Raw genomic sequence first — 18,082 nt, 5'->3', positions numbered from 1 at the left:
TTTGTCTTGAAGAGACCACTGATGTTACATCATCAGCTAGGCTAGCTATTATTGCTCGATTTTGTACGGGTGATGAAATCTGCGAAGAACTGGTTATTTTGGCAACGTTACACATACCACAGGGGCTGAAATATGTAAACGAATTATCCAATCGACAGGTTGACCTTTCAAAAATAGTTTCCGTGACAACTGATGGTGCACCCAGCATGATTGGTGAAGCAGGTTTTGTAGATCTGTTGGATATCCACTAGTAGGCTTTCATACACGAGGAGGCTTTATGTGCTTTAAGGAGCTTGAAAAAGTGATGGAAATTTTATTTCTGCGCATGCTTTGAAAAAAACACAATTTAAGAAATTATTGAGAGAGGCGAATTCGGTGTACACATGATTACATATGTACAACAAGGTTCCTTAGCTAAGTAGAAGTTCTGTAATGAAACGATTTGTTGAGTGTTTGGATGAAATTCTTCTGTTTTTGATAAATGAAAATTTTTCTTGTCAAAAATTATCTGATGTTAAGATTTGTAGATTGATGTTTTTTACAGATTTCTCCCCACATTTAAATGACATGAACACCAATTTCCAGGCAAAACACTTGATGTTATGTTTGATAACATAAAAACTTTTGAAATCAAACTGACTATTTACGTGATGTTTCAAGTAACACTTTTAAATATTTTCCAAACCTACAAACACATGTTAGATCTCGAAATTCGTGAGAAAATATACATTTGTAGCTTGTAAATGCAATTTTCAAGCATTATTAATTCAACTTTTGAACATTTTTAAGATTTAATACATTCAGGTTATTTGAAGAAACTGCAAAATTCATAAAGTATGTACAGTTAGGCAAACTGAATTTGGAAATGTTACATGGGATTGACTTGGGTAATTTAGAGATGCAACTGACCGATTTACAAAGCAGGTCAATTTGGAGGCAACAAATTGTTAAATGAAGAGCTGAACTAGATAATATTGAAAGAAATCGGTTAGTGACTGGAATAACACAGAAAATAAGGTTCTGAAACTCTGGAATTTTATTCCTGAAACTTCTGACTGTCCGAAAAATGTCGTAATGGCAGGGTTAACAGTGTTAACAGTATTTTCATCAACATATTTGTTCGAGTCATTATTTTCAGTGATTAACTTTGTTAAGTGTAATTATACAAATAGACTTGCTGATGAAACTAATGCCTCATGCATAGCTCTCAAAACAATCAAACGCAAGCCTGATATAAAATATATGTCATTGTTGGTGCAGAAGCAAAAGTCTCACTAAGATTTAAATATGATTATTTTCCTTCCCTTGTTTTATTATTTTTTATGTTACATAACAAGAACGAAAGTTTATTATTTCACAAAATAGTTTCTATTATTTTTATGTTACATAATATGAACCAAAACTTATCATTTCAAAAAATGCTTTGTGTTAATAGTAAAATAATAATAAACATAAATAAACAAGAGGACATTTTTTTTTTTTACCTGAAGGCCTGGCATGGCCTAGCGCGTAAGGCGTGCGACTCGTAATCCGAGGGTCGCGGGTTCGAGCCCGCGTCGCGCTAAATATGCTCGCCCTCCTAGCTGTGGGGGTGTATAATGTGACGGTCAATCCCACTATTCGTTGGTAAAAGAGTAGCCCAAGAGTTGGCGGTGGGTGGTGATAACTAGCTGCCTTCCCTCTAGTCTTACACTGCTAAATTAGGGACGGCTAGCACAGATAGCCCTCGAGTAGCTTTGTACGAAATTCCCAAACAAACAAATAAAAACTTTTTACCTGAAAAAAGTCCATTATTATTGTGACTAATTCATTAATTTTACTTCTTATGAATTATTATAGTTATTAATAACATGTAACTCCTGAAGATGTTTCATTTAAAATAATTCAGTATAATAATAAATGATAATCTGCTGCCAAAAATTACAATGGACACGTGAGATACCTTTTTGGAAGATTATCCACAATTTCGGTACACTCTCTGAAAACGGTTCGCCATTCCTAGTCTATACACACCTGATTAAGGCGGAATCGTACGGGACCGAATAAAATTTCCGGCTTAGACAGTGAACATACATATCCTTAATTATATATAATTTTGAAGCTGAACGTTATACTTGCTTGATTCAAGGGAAGTAAGGTGTTTGTGAATAAAGTTATTATACTGTTCATGCTATATTTATTAGAATAAGAACTAAAATATACATTCAAAATATACATAAGTATACAAAATCTTGATCAAATTTATTTGAAGAAGGTGTCCAGTTTCAACTGTTTCGTTATTTTAATGGGCTTTCTCATGCGGTTAAAACAGAACACCAATTCTACGGCCTTTTCATGAAGTTCATTTTCACCCTTCATTTTTGCATACAATTTGATAGCGTTAATATAACTTAACACTTGCGATGAAGTAAGAATTTCTATTTCTTCACTATCTTTTCCATTTTGTTCATCTTCTGAATCTCTCACACTGTTACCATCTTGCGATTCTATTGTAGATTTTAAATCAATTTCATCAGTTTTTGTTAAAACATTCTTGTCAACATTCACAAAACTTTCCGCGTTCACAGAATCATCTGCATCAATCTTCTCAATCAGAGGTTGGATTTCACTAGAATCATCATAACAAACAACTTCTACACAATCTCCGCCATTATCATGAAAAAATCAACAGTTTCGAAAGCACTTTATTACGCATTCATCTTTTACGCATTCGATACAATGACTTGAAAATGCAATTGCATCTGACACGTTAATTTTCGTGATCATTTCAGATGTTCTCTTACAGTTGTCCATTTTTGCAATAACATGCTAAAACATGTTATCTGTATTTCAATTTTATACACTGTATAATTCCATTATCTAGTGGCTGTAGAACTGATGTTGTACATGGAGGTAGAAAGACTAAACGAACATTTGAAATTTGATCTTTTGGGTGACAAGATGAATTATCTAAGATAAGTAGATTATTCCTATTTTCTTGTTCCATTCTTTTGTTTAATTTGTTAAAAAATTCCTCGAATATAACACTTGTCATCCATGCTTTATTATTCGCTTTCCATTCCACAGAAAGTTGATTCTTCCTTAAATTTTTGAAACAGCGCGGATTTTTACTTTTACCTATTACCCTTGATTTCTCTAGTTTTCCATCAGCAAATGCGACGAAAAGTACAATCAATCGTTCTTTCTAATAGCGACCTCCGGAATAATGACGGCAGAAAAAAGAACAGAATATATTTAACCAATACTTACTGTTACAAAATGTCCGAGAATTTATTAATATTTAAATAAATTATTAATTAAACAAGAAATTAATATTTAATCAAAAACATTTTTTCCGCCTTACTCAGGTTCTAATCTTACTTGTTGATAGACGAGGTAGGTGAAAGATAGTTTTCCGTCCGCGTTACGCAGGTTCCTCCATATAGAGGGCCTATTATAAGAGAAATCTTAAGATAATGCTGCAAATGTTTGATATTTCCTACTTATACAGGTTTCCGCCTTATACAGTTTCTGGATTAGACAAGTTTTACTGTATATACAGACAGATTATCTAAATTCAGATTTTTTTTTTTTTTTACATTTCCTTTTAACTAAACATTTTCCAGTTAATCTATAAATAATATCTTGCTACGTCTTTGCACTTAGCCTTTGGACACTAACGTTTTGCAAATTTGCTCTTAATGAGCACTGTAAAAAACACTAATCTGAATGTAAAGAACTATCAATCATTACATAAGTATAATGTTAGATCAAAAACAAAATAAACTACATACATATAAGTGTGTGGTCTACAATGCATGTAATAAAAAGTTTAATTAGTGTTCAGTTTATAACAAATGTACTTCTCGGTCAAGTAATGTAAGATAAGATTTTTTCTTCTGTTTGTTTCTTTCGAACACTGAAAATATCATTAGTTTCAATGTTTTTTTACATTTTGATGTGGTATAGCATTGCAAGGTGATTAAGACATTCGACTCGTAATCTGAGAGTCGCGGGTTCGATTCCTCGTCACACCAAACATGATAGCCCTTTCAGCCGTAGGGGCGTTATAATGTGACAGTCAATCATATTATTCATCGGTAGAAGAGTAGCTCAAGAGTTGGCGGTGGGTGGTGATGACTAGCCGCCTTTCCTCTACACTTACACTGCTGAATTAGTGACGGCCAGCGCAGATAGTCCTCGTCTAGCTTTGCGGGAAATTCAAAACAAACAAACATTTTAATACAAGGTTGTTTACCGGCTTTTTCTCCGATATTATTTAGTCTCGTATTAAATTTTAAATAATAACAAAAAATTTAAATATATTGTATGTAATCCACAACATTATCATAAATGATGAGAATTTCATACAGATACACAGTAAACTAATATCTCAAAAACTCAACACTTTCTGCCATGAACCTTAGCAATATTATTAACAAAAAAAGAAGATAAATTGTTTTTGCTTAATAATATCCATTTAAAGCACAGGCTCGTGTGGATAGGTTAGAATATCAATAATAACGTGTGATGAAAACAAGGTGCCTAGATCAAACTAAAGTTACATACAGCTACTTACATATACTGTTCGAATGATTTTACTAACAATGACAGGAAATTATAAAACGTATTGTTCTTCCAATTTGCTACCTTTGCTATTGACGATATTTTACGCCCTAAAACTACTAGATACCCATGTTTCACGTTTTTATGGGTACCGCTTGATAAGAAACTATCTATAATTAGTTTTAATAGATATTAAATACTATACTGGTATTTTACTGTTTTTGTACATCTATTACTATTATTATTTCAAAAGGCGAAGAACAAGGTAAACAATGGATAAAACAAAGTACATGCCTTTATCGTGGAAGAAAGTTTTAAATATGGATTTATTTGAAATCGCATAGGTTAAATGTTTCGTAGTTCTGTTTTTAATGCACAGCTTCATAATAGACTCTCATCACTCTGTCCATTATTGGGACTCGAACAGCGTATTCTATCGTTACAAATTCTTAAAACTTACCTCTGAAATATCAAGGGACAACTCGTAGGTAATGGATAACTTTGTAAATATAACTTAAATTATGTGACCATATTTCAATAGATACAATATTCTAACTTACTTTACAAAAGCTAGTTTATTAATGAAGAACTGACACAAGATTTATACTAACTAACTACAATTTAGCCAGTATAATTACTAGTAACAAACTTACATAAATTAAAAGGAAGACATAAAAATATGTATAATTATTATTAAAATATAAACAACTGTTGCTGTTTTTCTTTTGTATATTTAAATGTTCATGTTGTTTGGTTTATTTTTAAAAAATTATATTGTCACTAAGAATATCAATTATACTGGCATTTCTATAATTATATTTTATTCTATTCAATGGCACTCGTATTCTACAATTGGTTCGTATACTTTCATAATCACTTTGAAGTAATTTACATTATTGTGTCACTTCATAATTGCCATACAAATAGAGATAAATACGCATCTTCAGTTTTTACACTGCAGATAAACCCTAAAATATGTTAAATTTTCGCCCCCAGTGACACAGTGGTGTGTCTAAGGACTTACAACGCTACAAACCGGGTTTCATTACCAGTGATGGGCAGAGCACAGACATCCTATTGTATAACTTTGTGCTTGTTTATGAACAAACAAACTTTAAACCTTTTTTCAAACAATATTTGAATCACAGTTACTAATTCCCTGGAATAGTAGTTACCCAGGAATTCAGAGTAACGTGTTTTGGTTACCATACATTTATTACTCCCTAAGTTAATATATATATATATATATTTATTTAAACATATGTATATTTTGAAGCTTTTTGTTGTTAATATAAATATTCGGTCAAGGAAACCATTACCTTTCTCTTGCCCTTTTTACTCACGAAACTGAGTGGGTCGAAAAGGGTTTGTTTGTTTGTTTTTAAATTTCGCGCAAAGCTATTCGAGGGCTATCTGTGCTTGCCGTCCCTAATTTAGCAGTGTAAAACTAGAGGGAAGGCAGCTAGTCATCACCACCCACCGTCAACTCTTGAGCTACTCTTTTACCAACGAATAGTGGGATTGACCGTCACATTATAACGTCCCTACGGCTGAAAGGGCGAGCATGTTTGGTGCGACCGGGATTCGAAACCGCGACCCTCGGATTACGAGTCGAACGCCTTAACCCACCTGGCCATGCCGGACCCTTTGAGTCGAAAAGGGTATCACATACGTTATCTATTAAAAAGGATTGCTACACCCCGTTTATGAAGCAACAGTGATATATTTTTTAACGACAACTCAGATGGTACCCAAGGGATATAACATGATCATAGTCATTTGGATTGTGCCTGAAACCTACTAGAACCAGCAGTTTGTTTTGCTATACGTCCCCCGCTAGTACAGCAGTAAGTCTACGGATTTACAATGCTAAAATCAGGGGTTCAATTCTCTTCGGTGGGCTGAGCAGATAACCCGCTGTGGCTTTGCTATAAGAAAAATAAACAAACAAATGTTTTTCTATATAACATAATGCCATGTTTTCTCGGTCTGAAATAATATTCGAAATTTAAACAACCAACTTACTTCTGAGAGCTGAACCACTATATAGATAGTTTAAACTAAATTAAACTAAACTGCAATAGCTTACAATACCCCCCTCCCGCTAGTACAGCGGTATGTCTTCGGATTTACGATGCTAAAATCAGGGGTTCGATTCTCGTTGGTGGGCCTAACAGATGGCTCGCTGTGGTTTTGCTATAAGAAAAAACACGAACTCTTACGATAGATATAACTTAATTTTGAGACCTTAGCTTAACGTAACATCATATACACTGGTGGCCAAAATCTTGAGTCCAACGAACATAAAGAAAAAATATGCATTTTGCGTCGTTAGACTCAATCACTTATTTGAGTAGAGCTTCGAAAGATGAAAATAACAAAAAATTTTAGCATTTAATAGGGAAAATGTGAACACTATGAAATTAGCCTAAATACTAGCTGGTCAAAAGTTTAAGACCATACTGAAACGATGCGTTAATCGGTAAACACGTAACGAAATATAGTCATTTGTGTTCAAGCATTATCGTTGTCAATATCTCCCATTGACATCGTCTGTGTTACATTGGGTAAAAACATGGCAAAGGCTAAAAAGTTGACAGAGTTTGAACGTTGCAGAATTGTCGAGCTGCAAAAGCAAGGTCTCTCTCAACGTGCCATTGCTGGTGAGATCGGGCGAAGTAAAACTGCTGTTGCAAATTCCTTAAAAGACCCTGAGGGATACGAAACGATAATTTCAAGTGGTCGGCCCGAGAAAATTTCGCCGGCGTTGAGCAGGAGAATTCGACGGGTTGTCCGACAAGACACCAGCCGATTGTCGAATCAGATTAAGGCCCTTACGGACGCAGAATGTAGCCCAAGAACAATAAGACGGCATCTACAAGAGAAATGCTTTAAGAACCGTAAACGTCTTCAAAGGGCACGCCTCCTTACACATCTCGGTTAAACTTTGCTGAGAAGCATCAAACACGGAATGTAGAAAAGTGGAAGAAGGTTTTGTTTTCTGATGAGAAAAAATTTAACTTGGATGGTCCAGATGGCTTCTAATGCCACTGGCACGATAAGGATATTCCACTGAAGACATTTTCTACACGACACAGTGAAGGAGGTTCCATCATGATCTGCGGTTCTTTCTCCTTCCATGGAACAATGGAGCTTCAGGTTATACAGGGGCATCAAACAGAAGCTGGCTACATTGGCATGTTGGAGAGAGCATCCTGATTGACCGAAGGCCCTCGCTTATGTGAAAATGACTGGATCTTTCAGCAGAACAACGCTGTAATCCACAATGCCCGCAGGACAAAGGACTTTTTCATGGCGAATAACGTGATTCTTTTGGAGCATCCAGCGAGTTCACCCGAACTGAACCCAACTGAAAATGTTTGGGGGTGGATGGCAAGGGAAGTCTATAGAAATGGACGTCAATTCCAAATAGTGCATGATCATCGTGAAGCCATCTTCACCACTTGAAATAACATTCCAGCCAGCCTTCTGCAAACGCTTATATCAACCATGCCAAAGCAAATGTTTGCAGTTATTCGTAATGACGGCCGTGCAACTCACTACTGAGACTTCTTGTTGGCATGTCCTATCCTGTTTAGGACTTCTTTTTGGTATGGTCTTAAACTTTTGACCAGCTAGTATTTAGGCTAATTTCATAGTGTTCACATTTTCCCTATTAAATGCTAAAAAAGTTTTTTATTTTTATTTTCATCTTTCGAAGCTCTACTCAAATAAGTGGTTGAGTCTAACAACGCAAAATGCATATTTTTTCTTTATGTTCATTGTCCTTAGGATTTTGGCCAGCAGTGTATATCTCTCTCCAGTAAAGCAACAATATAGCATCTTGCTTTTTTACATTGACTCTTGTTTGTTATAAATAAAAACTGTGCACGTTTATGTATAATCGATTTCTTCGTGTCATTTGTTTTTTAACTGAATCACAGACAGTTCTTGCTTCACAACATGTTTTCTGACGAAACTTCACTTACCCTGTAGTTCCTATTTAATTACTATAAAGGAAAATAAGCAAGTCCTCCGGTAGAACAGCGACAAATCTACAGACTTATAACGCTAAAATCTAGGTTCGATTCTTCGCGGCAGACACATGATAGTCCAATGTGGCTTTGCTCTAAAACCAACCAAACAAAATCAGCAAAGCTGAGAATGTCGCAAATTGATAGTCTTATCATTTACTAATTAATTGTTATCATGCAGATGTTTTGTGTAATTGAGTGGATTTGTTTCAATTGATTTTTATTCTTGCTGACAGTTCAAATATGATTGCATTAACAGATATTACAACTTTTCCCATTAATACCAGAGTTATTAATTTTTCAGTTACGCTTAATAACTTTACAAAGAACAGAACTTTACTCAGTATTAATTCATGACAGCATACTCAAAACCAAATAAAACAAACAACTGCATAAACAATACTAATAAATATAATAATAAAAAATATATCAATAAGTCTCCTACGAATCATTTCACCTGTTACAGGCTGACTTACAAAATACATGTCAATATCCAGGGTGAAATTGCTTCCAAGAAACACGAGATTGAAGATATAATAAAAAGCATTGAACCAGATATATTTCTAATTAGTGAAATCTGTCTATATGTCACACACAGATTTAAAATAAAAGGCTATTCAATTATTAGAAAAGATCAAACAAATGATAATAACTTCAACAGAGATATACTATAAAAATCTAAAGTGATTGTATAAGAGGTAAAAAAAACGTTTCAAAATAAATGAGCTATTATAGATGCACAAACCAAAAATACAGAGTGTTCGGAAAGTCACTGTACACTTAAATATTTATTAACAGACATGTTTCAATATAGAACAGAGGAGGTAAATATGAATGACAATTATAAACAATATTGAAAGTGACCCCCGTTGGCATCAATACAGCCTTGGATCCTTCTTATTTTGTTTCTAAACATCGCTAGCAGTTGCTGGCTTAAAATAGACTGAATGAACGCTGTTATAAAACTGCACAGTGACTTCCCGAACACCCTGTATAACCAATGTAACGGTAGCAGAAATATACTACTCACCAAATAAAAAGTTAGACGCAAACCTTTTAAGTTATATAAATAACCATAACTATAATAACTGTTGATCTTAACTGTAAATATTTTATTTTGAACTGTAAATCAACCTACTAGATACGAACATTGTATTATTCAACGATGCTACTTTGACACATATTTCATACACTCATGGCATCAGTGATATACTGGATCTATGGTTGTATTCGTATACGAAGTCTGTTCAAAAAATACGCGGACTGTTTGAATTGCGCAGCTCCAGTTGGTTCCAGGGAATTCCGCTTGGTGTCGCTAGGTTTGCACATATAAGCTGATTACGACGCCATTTCCCGATTGCAGATATCTTCATTTGTGTATTAGCTACGCGGTTTTAAGTGAAGTGCGATTTTTTCGTTTGGCGGATTTCAGAATGAATGACCTGAAGGAGCAACGACTTTCTGTGAAATTTTGTGTTAAACTTGGAAAATCTGCGACTGAAACTTTTGCTATGCTTAACACGGCTTATGGAGCATGAACGTTTTAAGGATGGTCGACAGTCCATTGAAGATGATGAGCGTCCTGGACGTCCTTCCATGTCAACTGACGACCCACACGTCGACAAAATCAACACCCTGGTGCGGGCAAATCGACGTCTGACTGTCAGGGGAGCTTGCTGAAGAGTGTGGGATATCAGTTGGATCTTGTTACCAGATTTTGACCGAAAAGTTAATGATGCACCGCGTTGCTGCGAAATTTGTGCCTCAGAACTCGTGAGTTTTTGGCCAAACACTCGATCACTGTTCTTCCCCACCCACCCACCCTACTCACCTGACCTTGCTCCTTGCGATTTTTTTCTTGTTCCCCAAACTCAAAAGACCCTTGAAAGGAAGAAGATTTGAGACGATTCCCGAGATTAAGGCAAATGTGACGAAGGAGCTGGAGGGCATTACAAAAGAAGCGTACCATGACTGTTTCAACAAGTGGAAACACCGTTGGGATAAGTGTGTGCGTTGGGGAGGAGAGTACTTTGAAGGGGTCCCAGACCTGTAACTTCTAAATAAAGTACATTTTGTTTTATGACGTCAGTCCGCGTATGTTTTGAACAGACCTCGTAATATGAGTTGAAATTTTGTAAATTTTCAAGTAGGTCAAGATATTGACAGCGATCATTTACCTGTCTAGTATATCTTCGGTCTCATTCTCCATACAACTTAATGAGTAGACAAACAAAAATTTAACTAAAAGAAAACAAATTGGACTGGATCAAATAATTCTAGACAAAATTCTACATAAAGAAACAGTAAATAATGCCGCAAACTAATCCGAAACGATGCCTATTGTCACAAAATCACTGAGTGCCTAAAAATGCAGCAAATTATACCATACCCAAACTTAAACAACCAATAACATCACAAACATTGCAACCTCACGCAGAAATAATAGAAATGATAAAAGACAGAAAGAAACTATGAAGACAATTCATACAAAGCAGATATTTCGGGCTAAAAACACAGAGAAACAAAATAAGAAATGAAGGCCGACAACTAACATAAGACAGCTGGGACGAATTTTGTTCAGAAATAAATAATAAAACCGACTCAAAATAATTTTGGACACACCTAAAACGATTCACCAACAGAAGAAATCTAAATAGTAATAGCTCACCTCTAGGAACACAGAATAAAATGGCATACACTAACACTGAAAAGACAAAAGTATTTAAATAACGCCTACAGAACATGTTTAAAACTCATTAGGAACCAGATATGAATACAAATTTATACAATAGAGTTAAGAACTTCATAACACGTAATAAAACTATGAACACATCAAAATTTCCTGTTAACACACATAACATAAGAACAAACATAGATGAAACAGAAAACTCTTATCACTCATCAACTTATTAAAACAACCACAGAAAAGGAAGTAAACCTAGCTATGAAAGCTACAAAAACAAAGCACCAGAAGAAAATGGCATACAAACTATCCTCCCCCAAAAAGACACTCAGAGACTGTATGAATATCTAACAGCACTCTTTAACTTATCACTAAGTTCTGGATACATTCAGGTTTCGTGGATGCAAACAATTGCTCTTATGTTCCATAAAGAAGGAAAGCCAGCAAATAAACCAAACAGTTATCGCCTAATCAGCTGTATAGAAAAAAATCTCGAAAAAGCAATTAGCTTTATGGAAAATAGAAGCTGTAAAATAAATGTCAGGGAAACCTACTCTGAGTCATTTACCACAGAGGCAGGCGTATCCCAAAGAGGGGTAATTATTCGTATTTTATTCATCGTGTATACGTGTTCTTAAAAGAACCAAACTTTGGGTATGCAACCCAATTCGCGGACGATGCTGCGGTCCGGAAAAGTGTTCCTGTCTCATCCATAGCAGTAACAAATCTATAACCATTATTAAATAACATAGAAATGCTGCTAGCAATATCTCATAAAAATAAACGTTTCAAAAAAATGAATTATTAACATTCACAATACAAACAAAATATTTTAAAAAATTCACCACAATTATATATATGAATAGAACACTTCTCCAGATCACAACCTCAGCAAAATTCCCAGTTTTAACTATCGACACGAATCACAGGTAGGTGAGACACAAATACTATATTAACAAAAATTTTGAAACGCACAAATTATGCAAAAAGTCTAACCGGCAAAACTCAAAGGAGGTCAACATACAATATAATAAAAAGATATATACAAAACATATATACGACCCATCATCGAATATGCACGCCCAGTGTGGATAAACATAGTACCAAAACGCTTTAATATATTATAATTAACACAAAACCTCGTCAATAACTGCTTCATAAAAGGTCCCTTGCAGCACATCATCAAAATATATACACAATTTTGCAAATATGTAAGTCATAACTGATAGACTTTTGCATAATTCTCTAAATTACTTTGAGAAAAATTGACAAAACAAAAAAAAAAAAAAAAACGATTTGCTTTGTGTACTTGATCGCTACTACACACATGATCGAAGTAGGCTTAAGTACCCCTTTCCGGTTAATATGTTTTGGAAATATACATTTAATAAGGCCATCAGTTACTAGATTATAAAACTCACTTGAGGTTTGGGCTAACATAATGACATTTAAAAAAGGGTTTTACATGTAAAATGTTCTTTGGTTAGTTGAGAATTAGTGAAATTCTTTTTTTTAACTATTCCTTCAAATGTAAGATCTTACAGTACCGTACATTAGCGACGTTATACACAATATAAGAATATTAATACGGATACATACCTACACGGACATTTGCCCCGCATGACGTCGGAGAAATTACAGCGTTAGTCCGACCATAATGTTGTATCATCATAAACATTCACCTGTAAGAAAAACCACTGTTCAGACAGAAGGAAGAGGTCTCAGTAAACCTAACCCTCCCTGGTCTACAAAGACCAAATTTCCGATAATGAAAAAAGTTTTGTTTTGAATTTCGCGCAAAGCTACACGAGAGCTATCTGCTCTAGCCGTACCTAATTTAGTTGTGTAATACTAGAGGGAAGGCAGCTAGTCATTACCACCCACCGCCTAGTCTTGGACTACTCTTTTACCAACGAATAGCAGGATTGACCGTAACATTATAATGCCTCCACGACTGAAAGGGCAAGCATGTTTGGAGCGATCGGAATTTGCACCCGCGACCCTCGGATTACGAGTCGAACGCCTTAACTCACCTGGCCATGCCGGGCCCCAAAAATAATAATATAGTGCATGTACTCGCTTCTGATAGTCACCTTTCATTATATTTGCGAATTGTTTAGACCGACTTTCTTCTTTTAATCCTAATAAATTCACTCTCTAGATCAGGAACAAGAAAATACATTCCAACATGCTTAAATCTAATCTTTATTACTTAACAGAAAACATTGAATTTAACCAAAAGTAGTTATCGCTACTCATACGATTGATCATTCTCGTTTAAAAATTTGGGAGACCATAATCTCGAGATGTTATCTGGTCTATTATCAGAGGACTGACTTTTTCTATATTCTTGCGCAACTGGCAGGACAAATCTTTTCGCTGAAGAATAACAAAGGAAGCTTGAACAAAATGATGTTAAAAACGTTTTGGACCACGCGTTTTGGGGAAACTGCAAAGATGCAGAAAAAAAAAGAATTTTGAAAACTTCCACATCAAAAATAAAAAGTAGAAAATGCATAGTATGTCTGCATACCACATTTTGCCGATGTATTTCAAGTTTGTTTTCAAGCTGACAATTAAATTTAACTTTAAAACTATCTAATCTTATACTATCGCCCTCGGAAAGCAGTTTCTTAACTTTTTCTTGTTCCTGTAAACACTTAAAAGCGAAACGAATGACATAGCCCTCAAACAAAGGACTATGACATATATAAATCAAAACCCTTTAACTAAATAAAAGAGAATATATAGTGGTAAAACACTAATACAAAAAAAAACTTTGGCAATTCAGTTTTGTACGGTTATATTACAATATCCTTAAACAATGAAATACCACATAATCAAAAATAAAGCCACCAACAGAGATTCAAGTGCACACATACACACTCGCACACTTTATCAATAATAATCAGTACATGAAATCCTTTAATATCGATTACAAACATGAAACAAAAAATAAAATCATTTGATGGTGATTAAACAAAATCAAAACTCAAGACAAAATAAGTTTTTAACCTCAATATGAATCGATCAAAATATTTATTAAATTAGAGCATAAAAAATCTTTAATAATAGTTTTATTTCATGAAAAACTGCTCAAACACAGCATAAAATTTCAGTAACATAAAACATACAGCGTTATCAAATAAAAATATTTTATTTTTATTAAAACGCAAATACACGTGAAAGGAATTCTTATTGATGAAATATGCTAAAAATCAAAATATACAGTAAACCCTTTCAAATAAGAAAGGAAATGTTCTTAAAATACAATATGCTTTTCATTTATTTAAACAAAAACAAAGTATATTTGCATTTACATGTAACAGACAAAAAGAACCACAACTAAACATAAGTTAAATAAATAATTAACAAAAAAATAAAAGAAGATCCATATAGGTGTATAATTTAGAGCACTACTAAATTAAATCGTAATATATGAAATCTACACTAATCCAGAGCTGGTAAAAGGCATTGCTCCCCTTCACCTTAACTCCACCATCAGATCATTAAGAGTTGTCATGTTTTCCTTTTCAGTTGGCAGCTATGATGGTCTGCTCCACATCCCGAGCTTTCATAAAGACTTTTTGAGTGTTGGTGAGTTTAACTTCTAAGTGGCTTACTTCCTTCTTGGACTACTGTATAGGCATAGCTTTCCAACACAGCTGATCCTCCTCTCCGATGCAGAAGGACATGTTTCAGTACATGCAGTAACTATTTCCTTCTAATGCTGCTTTTAGATGAAGATCTTCTTTACGTGAGCCATTTGTAAGTTACCACAGGTTGATTTTTTTGGAAGTTTTACTTTAACTCTCTCTAGGACTGGTTCCATGATGTCTTAGCTGGAGATGTCTATCATCTGGAAGGTTGATTTTTATGCTGCACGCTCAGTAGCTGGCTCATCCAATGGAAGCTTGATATCTGCACGATCTTTCACTGCCAATGTGAGTTGTTCCGTCAAAGAGTGTGTGTGTTTGTGTTTTTGTATAGCAAAGCCACAAAGGGCTATCTGCTCAGCCCACCGAGGGGAATCGAACCCCTGATTTTAGCGTTGTAAATCCGGAGACATACCGCTGTACTAGCGGGGGGCAAAATGATACTCATAAACCTCCTTAATCATCCCTGCCGGGGGTCGAACCCGGGACCTTTGGATTAGAAGTCCAACGCGCTATCCACTGCGCTACAGGGACACGTTCCGTCAAACAAGACTTTAGAACCAACCTGTAGTGAATTACTCTAATTTCAATATATCGACCAGCAATGTATTTTTACCCAACAACATGCACTTTCACAGAAGATCACAGTCGATTATATGCTAGGTAGTGTTTAGTCCTACAGCCTTAACTCTTTCAGGATTGATCACTGCTGAAGTAAAAACACGCTGGCCTCAAAATAAGTTTTTAGTCCAAGATCGCCTAATAGAGTTGAACTAAGAAATCATGCTTAAATTCAACAAGTAATTTTAGTTTATTTATCCGCAAAACAGTCTCACCTTGTGATTTCTTTCTGTCACAGCTTTGGTTAGCTGTTCCATTTAAACAATATCCTCTTAGCCAGATTAGATACTGAATGTATTTCCGCAGGGTCCCCGAAAGTGTTCTGTTTGAAAAATAAATAAAATCAAAATTAACGGAAACAAGTATTTTTGATTTTCTGCTTTTGAAACTCATACGCCATATTGTCAACTACCCTACATATTATATATTTTTCTCATGATTCAGTTTGTACTGTGGTGACGTCAGTAAAACTGCAACGTTAAGCGTTCCTTATATGATGTCATTTTAGTGCTACTGACTGATAGACAAACAACACAATGTTATATAGTGATGCGAATTGTTAAAACAGGATAATCTCTTCAGACAGTCTTCCGTCCTCTTTCGAGTAAAGGAGCTATTATAGAGAGCATAAAACAAAGCAACTAGAATAAAACGATCTCAGAGGCTTTCTGCATCATGTGATATATTAAAACTGCATAAAAAACAGATACACGAAAATTTTGAAAAATCCTATATCACTAAAACAAATAGAAAATATATTATATGTTTACATATCAAAATAATACTTGAATAATATTAGATTGTCCAAATATAAAAGTCAGAATTTTCACGATGACATTTAGGAGCTTAATATTGAGTAACGTATCGTTGGTTGGTTGGTTTAATAAAACGTTTGTCGCTTACAAGGTGTTGTAATTGTCTGCTGTTTCAACTCTACTCAGAGTAAGTTTCTCATCCCCCAAGGCAGCATGGATAAGAAGGACTTTCTTCTGATTTTCCTCTAAGACTTCAAACTTGGACAAAAAGCTATCGAAACTACACGGAACATCAACCAGGCACTTGGCCGTATATGTGTTACTGAGTGTAGAGTTCAACGTTGGTTCCAAAGGTTTCGACAGGGAGATGAAAGTCTTGAAGACCATGAAGGTCGTAGAAGGACGTCATCCTTAGATAAAAACACATTAAGAGAAGCAGTTGAGACAGATACTCGCACAACAGTATGTGAGCTTGCAGAAAAGCTAGAGACAAGCAAATCAAACATTGCTAATCACCTGAGTACGATTGAAAAGATGAAAAAGTTGGATAAGTGAGTTCCACATGAACTGATTGAAGATCAACGAAATCAGCGTTATGAGATCTGCCAAGGATGACGCTCCAAAAATTGAACGAATTGGGAATCGAGGTTCTGCCACATCCACCTTATTCCCAAAACCTTTCCCCGACAGATTTTCATTTTTTTCAAGCACTTTAACAACTTGTTGAACAATAAACGCTTTCAAAATTAGCCAACTGCAGAAGAAACTTTCAGGAAGCTCAATGATCATAGAAACTCTGATTTCTACACTAGGGGCATGAATAACATTGTTCCACGTTGGCAAAAGTGTGTTGAAGCAAATAGTGCTTACCCTGATTAAAGCACATTTTACAACACTGATTTATACTTTTCCAAACTTCGCAGTTCAAGAACGAATATTTATTTCTGGACAATCTAATATTTGTTAGACTCACGGTTTTCTCTTGGAACTGGGCTTCTTGGAAAAGATAGCAGCAGGTAGCTCTACTTTTTCATCTATTTTTAATAGGTATTGCGGATTTGGGGATTATATTTAATTTATTTTAATAAATGGTTATTAAAGTTAAAAAATTATTTAAATTGAACTAATTACCCGTGGCTGCAACTTTCACAGCCTACTCTTTTGCTACAGATAAATTTTAGAGTGAAACTTTTGATACAAGGAAATGAAGGATTTTGTCTCTTGAACTGATTCCTCGTTACGATTTTGGATTGTCTTACTTCATTGTTACTAACTGTAGGGCCCGGCATGGCCAAGCGTGTTAAGACGTGCGACTCGTAATTTGAGGGTCACGGGTTCGCATTCCCGTCGCGCCAAACATGCTCGCTCTTTCAGCCGTGGGGGCGTTATAATGTCACGGTCAATCCCCCTATTCATTGGTGAAAGAGTAGCCCAAGAGTTGGCGGTGGGTGGCGATGACTAGCTGGCTTCCCTCCAGTCTTACACTACTAAATTAGGGACGGCTAGCACAGATAGCCCTCGAGTAGCTTTTTGAGAAATTCAAAAAACAAACAAACAAACATAATAACTGTTGTAGGATACACCAGTATCCGAACTGTAGTAAAGATGGCATGTTATAATATCTTTGCTGGTACGAAATTATTATGAAATTGGTTGTGCCTACAGGATTCTCTAATAAGTATTGTTTCACATAATGATCGATGTGTGGATGAAATGATTCTGAGCTTTCTCTAATATTTTTTTTCAAGTACAGTATACTCTAAGTGCCTTTTCTTATGAGAGCTTTTA

The 18,082-nt window shown here is 35.1% G+C and overlaps 1 long non-coding RNA gene and 1 other non-coding gene across 3 annotated transcripts in view; both read right to left on the bottom strand.

Moving 5' to 3' along the window:
- Window positions 1–671: 671 nt before the first annotated feature.
- LOC143238358 (uncharacterized) overlaps window positions 672–18,082 on the bottom strand; it is a 38,607-nt gene continuing 21,196 nt past the window's right edge. For both annotated transcript variants that reach the window (XR_013020545.1, XR_013020546.1), the window contains 3 exons: window positions 15,755–15,861; window positions 12,862–12,944; window positions 672–4,187 (listed from right to left, as the gene is read on the bottom strand). This is a non-coding gene — a long non-coding RNA (uncharacterized LOC143238358). The remainder of the gene's footprint in view (window positions 4,188–12,861; window positions 12,945–15,754; window positions 15,862–18,082) is intronic.
- Window positions 15,380–15,452, bottom strand: TRNAR-UCU (transfer RNA arginine (anticodon UCU)). The gene has a single exon. It is a non-coding gene; the product is annotated as a tRNA-Arg (tRNA).

This window comes from Tachypleus tridentatus, chromosome 13 (assembly GCF_004210375.1).
Source record: "Tachypleus tridentatus isolate NWPU-2018 chromosome 13, ASM421037v1, whole genome shotgun sequence".
In the NCBI taxonomy this organism is placed as follows: Eukaryota; Metazoa; Arthropoda; class Merostomata; order Xiphosura; family Limulidae; genus Tachypleus; species Tachypleus tridentatus.
This window is presented reverse-complemented; position numbering and strand designations above follow the sequence as displayed.